Here is a 6,606-nt window from a genome sequence, read left to right as displayed (position 1 = left end):
TATTTGAATATGTTGTTTAAATTTTATTATTCATTAATTATTATTTTTATTGATTTTAATTTATTATGTTTACATAGATTCTAGTGTTGCCCCAAATGCATCCCCCCTCCCCCGTATTCCCCTCAACATCTGCCTTGCCCCCTCCCCCCTAGCGCCCTCCCCTCTTCCCTTAGGTTTATCCCATCCTCTCATCCCCTTTCCCTCTGTCCTCTTTTCTTCTGGTCCCTTTGATCTCTCTACTGTCTCAATTCTGTTTCTCGGTTCACATGGTTCATTGGATTCCTCAAATGAGTGAGGTCATATGATATTTTTTTCTGTCTGACTTATTTCACTTAACATAATAGTTTCCAGGTCCATCCACATTGTCGCAAAAGGTAAAATTTCCTTCTTTTTCATGGCCCCATAGTATTCCACTGTATATATTTATATGTACCAAAGTTTTTTAATCCACTCGTCCTCTGACGGACACTTGGGCTGTTTCCAGATCTTCGCTATTGTGAACAATGCTGCCATAAACATGGAAGTGCATTTCTGTTTTTGAATCAGTGATATGGTGTTCTTGGGGTATATTCCTAACAGTGGGATAGCTGGATCAAAAGGCAGTTTGATTTTTAATTTTTTGAGGAATCTCCATACTGTTTTTCACAGTGGCTGCACCAGTCTGCATTCCCACCAGTAGTGCAGGAGGGTTCCCTTTTCTCCACATCCTCGCCAGCACTTATTCTGGGTTGTTTTGTTGATGAGCGCCATTCTGACTGGTGTGAGGTGATATCTCACTGTGGTTTTAATTCGCATTTCTCTAATGATTAGTGATGTTGAGCATTTTTTCATATGCCTATTGGCCATCTGTATGTCCTCTTTGGAGAAGTGTCTCTTCATTTCTTTTACCCATTTTTGGATTGGATTGTTTATCTGCCTGGTGTTGAGTTTTACAAGTTCTTTATAAATGTTGGTTATTAACCCCTTATCAGACGTATTGTTGAATATGTTCTCCCATTGTGTAGTTTGTCTTTTTATTCTGTTCTTATTGTCTTTAGCTGTGCAAAAGCTTTTTAGTTTGATATAGTCCCATTTGTTTATCCTGTCTTTTATTTCCCTTGCCCAGGGAGATAAATCAGCAAATATATTGCTGCGAGAGATGTCGGACAGCTTACTGCCTATGTTTTCTTCTAAGACGCTTATAGTTTCATGGCTTATATTTAAGTCTTTTATCCATTTTGAGTTTATTTTTGTGAATGGTGTAAGTTGGTGGTCTAGTTTCATTTTTTTGCAGGTAGCTTTCCAATTTTCCCAACACCATTTGTTAAAGAGGCTGTCTTTACTCCATTGTATACTGTTATCTCCTTTGTCAAATATCAGTTGTCCATAGAGCTGTTTTTGAATCAGGGTTTATTTCTGGGTTCTCAGTTCTGTTCCATTGATCTATATGCCTGTTCTTATGCCTGTTTTGAGTACAACGGCCTTGTAGTATAACTTGATATCAGGAAGTGTGATACCTCCCACTTTATTCTTCCTTTTCAAGATTGCTGAGGCTATTCGTGTTCTTTTTGGGTTCCACATAAATTTTTGGAATATGTGTTCTATATCTTTGAAGTAGTCATTGGTATTTTAATTGGTATTGCATTGAATTTATAAATTGCTTTGGGTAATATAGACATTTTAATGATGTTTATTCTTCCTAATCATGATCATGGTGTATGCTTCCACTTGTTTGTATCTTCCTTGATTTCTTTTATCAGTGTTTCATAATTTTCTGAGTATCTTAATTATTATTTCTATTTTGCTCTTTAGTTTTGATACATTTGATATTTTAGAATTAAAATAACATTTTAAGACCTATGAAAAAATCATTTTAATTTTTAATATTTTTAACATTTACTTTACCTTTTTAATGAAGTATATGCAAACTTGGAACCTTTGAAATATGGTTATATTTTATCTTTTAATTCTAAAGATCATTGAGAATGAGAACAAGTTGAGATTGGAATAGAACCACAAAATATTAAAATGGAGATCAGCAAGGTAAGGGCTGAAAAGACATATACAGTAGAATATATACAAGGGGTGATTTGCTTCAATTTTTAAAATTACAGATGATTAAAGTAGCACACTTCTTCTACACATGACCAACAAACAATTCACAGTTATTACAACTTTTTATTTAAGGAAAATGTAGTCACTGAGCAAAACAATGGAAATAAAAAACAAAAGTAGTCTTAGCAAATCCACAACTGTAACTCTTTTTAAAACTTTTTTTTAATGTTTATTTTATTGATTTGAGAGAGAGAGGAAGGGGGAGAGTTAGAGAGTTAGAAACATCTATCTGTTTCTGTATTCCTGACTGAGGATCAAACCAGCAACCTCTGCTCTTTAGGACGATGCTCTAACAAACTGAGTTATCCAGCCACAACCAACTGTAACTTTATTCTTTACTAATGAACTTGTGTTTTTTCCAGATCAAAAGAAGATGATGAAAAAATATTTTTATTTAAAATTCAGAACTCAGAAGAAACAAATGCTGTTTTGTCCTGCCATTAGAAGACAAAGTATGAGAAAATTGGCAAATTGGATGAAAAAATAAAAACTTTGGACCTTTCCTGTTTATTGGAAATTGATCCTGGAAAAAAGTCTGTCATACCCTTTTGAAATCATGGTAATGCCTCCAGAAAACCATGTTGATTAAAATTATTGGTTATGAATTTTCCATTGGATATATATGACAGAAATTTTAACAATTCATATTATAATAAAATGTTTTCAAATGGAGAATGTGTAGAAACATTTTTATATTTTTAAGTTGAAAAACAAAGTATTTTCTTACTGTCATGACATATTTCATAGTCAGTTTTCACAGTCAGCTTAATCAAGGGAAACCACTTGTGACTAGAAATACTTAGGTTCTCAAGTAAAAGAATACAAAATGTTACTTGCCCCCCCAAAAAATAAAGTAAAAGCAAGCAAATGAAAACTCCAGCATATGCAAATACTAGAACTGAAGAAAGATGTGAAACAAGAGTAAATGATTAGTAGTAACCAATAAAGAAACCAGTAAACAGGTAAACACAGATAAAGAATATTGCTGTGACATATTTTCTTTTGTTGTGCTATTTTTTTTTTTTTTAAGTGAGAGGCGAGGAGGCAGAGACAGACTCCTGCATGTGCCCAACTGGAATCCATCTAGCAAGTCCCCTACTGGGCAATGCTTTGCCCATCTGGGGCCACAGCTTCATTGCTTGGCAACCGAGCTATTTTAGCACCTGAGGTGAGGCCATGGAGACCTCCTCAGCACCTGGGCCAACCTGCTCAAACCATTTGAGCCATGGCTATGGGAGCGGAAGAGAGAGAGAGAGAGGAGAGAAAGAGAAAGAGGGAAGGGGGGAGGGGTGGAGAAGCAGATGCTCATTTCTCCTGTGTGCCCTGACCAGAAATCAAACCTGGGACTTCCACACGCTAGGCCAACACTCTACTGCTGAGCCAACCAGTCAGGGCCATGCTGTGCTGTTATTAATAGTGATAGATTCTCCATATTTAGCCAAACTCCATGTGACAACAAGCAGTGCAACAATCAAAGAAAACCATGGAAATTTTCCAGTATAGTAGGAAAAATAACTTTTGAATTTGATGACAGAATAGCCAAGCATATAAGATAGATAAAAATTAATTTAAAAAATAATTTTAAAAGGCCTGGGCCATTTGGCCCTGGCCGGTTGGCTCAGTGGTAGAGCGTCGGCCTGGCATGCGGGGGACCCGGGTTCGATTCCCAGCCAGGGCACATAGGAGAAGCGCCCATTTGCTTCTCCACCCCCCCTCCTTCCTCTCTCTCTCTTCCCCTCCCGCAGCCGAGGCTCCATTGGAGCAAAGATGGCCCGGGCGCTGGGGATGGCTCCTTGGCCTCTGCCCCAGGCACTAGAGTGGCTTTGGCCGCGGCAGAGCGACGCCCCGGAGGGGCAGAGCGTCGCCCCTGGTGGGCGTGCTGGGTGGATCCCAGTCAGGCGCATGCGGGAGTCTGTCTGACTGTCTCTCCTTGTTTCCAGCTTCAGAAAAATACAAAAAAAAAAAGGCCCTGGCCAGTTGGCTCAGTGGTAGAGTGTCGGCCTGGTGTGCAGGAGTCCTGGGTTCGATTCCCAGCCAGGGCACACAGGAGAAGTGCCCATCTGCTTCTCCACCCCTCCCCCTCTCCTTCCTCTCTGTCTCTCTCTCCCCCTCCTGCAGCCAAGGCTCCATTGGAGCAAAGTTTGCCCGGGCGCTGAGGATGGCTCCATGGCCTCTGCCTCAGGCGCTAGAATGGCCCTGGTTGCAACAGAGCAATGCCCCAGATGGGCAGAGCATCGCCCCCTGGTGGGCATGCCAGGTGTATCCCCATTGGGCCCATGCGGGAGTCTGTCCAATTGCCTCCCTGTTTCCAACTTCAGAAAAATACCAAAAAAAATCATTTAAAAAATAGAGAATTTAAAATAGTTTTTCCTCATATAATTTGTTGCTTTTTTAACATAAAATTTATTTTTAATTTATTGTATTTACATAGATTCTAGGGTCCTCCTGAATACATCCTCCTACTATAGTTTTTAAAGAGAAAAAATATATACATACAATTAAAAAAATTAATTTAGGCCCTGGCCGGCTGGCTCAGTGGTAGAGCGTCGGCCTAGCATGCGGAGGACCCGGGTTCGATTCCCGGCCAGGGCACACAGGAGAAGCGCCCATTTGCTTCTCCACCCCTCTGCCGCGCCTTCCTCTCTGTCTTTCTCTTCCCCTCCCGCAGCCAAAGCTCCATTGGAGCAAAGATGGCCCGGGCGCTGGGGATGGCTCCTTGGCCTCTGCCTCAGGTGCTAGAGTGGCTCTGGTTGCAATATGGCGACGCCCAGGATGGGCAGAGCACCGCCCCCTGGTGGGCAGAACATCGCCCCTGGTGGGCATGCCGGGTGGATCCCGGTGGGGCACATGCGGGAGTCTGACTGACTGTCTCTCCCTGTTTCCAGCTTCAGAAAAATGCAAAAAAAAAAAAAATTAATTTAACTAGATTATGTTAGCAGAAATCATATTAAACAACTAACATTTGTCATATTGTAGAACTATCAGAAGATAAAAATGGAGGAAGTCAAAATTAATATTTTATTGGTTTTCTACTCATTGTAAAAAGTTGAATTTAAAAATTTTTAATTTTAGGCATTGATTTAAAAGAATAATGAGGGTAAGGTAATGGTAATTGGTAAGGAACAAGGATTTTTTTGAGCCACAGACAATGCATCATTTGAATTTTTTATTAAGAGACATGGTCCCAGTTGTGTCAATAAGTGATGGCATCTTTGGAACAATTCAATGATTACATAAGATATTTTCTGTGTCTGGTCAAAGACAAGACATCTTGCTAAAAAAAATGTCATATTTGCCACTATCACTACTTTTGGACACTCACAGGGAATGATAAGTAAATGCTGTCAAAGAAGAAAAAGTTAATTTACACAAGATAATAAGATGGACTAGAATTGTACAAGAAATAACATAATCCTTAAGTACAGGCAGCCCCTGGGTTACGAATGAGATGCGTTCTATAGGCTGGTTCTTCAGTTGGATTTGTATGTTGGGACAGGTACATTTACCTATTAAATGCAACTGAGATGTTTTTCTTTTCTTTTTTATCTCCCTCTCTGCCCCTCTGTCTCTCCATTCCTCACAGCAGAAGGAGACCCAGTCACTTTCAGTTCCCTTCTCTATACCCCTCAGACAAAATCCAAAGAGCCCAAGCTTCCCTCCTCCTCATAGTCCAACAGAGAAAATAAACCCAGTCACTCCAGGTTTGTCTCCTCTTCACGCCAAAACCCACCACAGTTGTGTTTTATCTTGCGCCTCACTTTCACCCCATCCCATCTTTAGTCCACTTAGTGCATGCATCTTTCAGGCACGCCTGTGAGCCCAGCTGGGATTCTTTCACTGTGTTACAGTTGTTCAATTTGTTGAAATTTTAAGGGGAGAGATCAGCAGTATTAGATGTTTTTCTTAACACAGTATTTATTTTTACCTTTCTGTGCATATAAGTCCTTAATCATTTTCAAACCTACAGAACCAATTTTTTTTTTTAATTTTTCTGAAGCTGAAGATGGGGAGAGACAGTCAGACAGATTCCCACATGCACCCGACCGGGATCCACCCAGCACGCCCACCAGGGGCGAAGCTCTGCCCACCAGGGGCGATGCTCTGCCCCTCTGGGGCTTCATTCTGTTGCGACCAGAGCCACTCCAGCACCTGGGGCAGAGGCCAAGGAGCCATCCCCAGCGCCCGGGCCATCTTTGCTCCAATGGAGCCTCGGCTGCAGGAGGGGAAGAGAGAGACAGAGAGGAAGGAGAGGGGAAGGGGTGGAGAAGCAGATAGGTGCTTCTCCTGTGTGCCCTGGCTGGGAATCAAACCCGGGACTTCTGCATGCCAGGCCGATGCTCTACCACTGAGTCAACCGGCCAGGGCCCAGAACCAATCTTGTTCATAACCTGGGGACTGTCTGTAAAGAGAATTGTGAACTCTGACAGAAAATTATTGTTAAACTTATTCTGCCCCCAGTTATGGGTGTGAACTGTTGCTTGCTTTCATTATTTATTTATTTATTTATTTATT

The 6,606-nt window shown here is 41.0% G+C and overlaps 1 non-coding gene across 1 annotated transcript; it reads left to right on the top strand.

Annotated features, from left to right (window-relative positions):
* The first annotated feature begins 4,610 nt into the window (after positions 1-4,610).
* Positions 4,611-4,686, top strand: TRNAA-AGC (transfer RNA alanine (anticodon AGC)). The gene has a single exon. It is a non-coding gene; the product is annotated as a tRNA-Ala (tRNA).
* The last annotated feature ends 1,920 nt before the right edge of the window (positions 4,687-6,606 follow it).

Source organism: Saccopteryx bilineata, chromosome 4 (genome assembly GCF_036850765.1).
Source record: "Saccopteryx bilineata isolate mSacBil1 chromosome 4, mSacBil1_pri_phased_curated, whole genome shotgun sequence".
NCBI lineage: Eukaryota > Metazoa > Chordata > Mammalia > Chiroptera > Emballonuridae > Saccopteryx > Saccopteryx bilineata.
The sequence above is the reverse complement of the archived record's forward strand: the minus strand, read 5'-3'. Positions and strand labels throughout refer to the sequence as shown.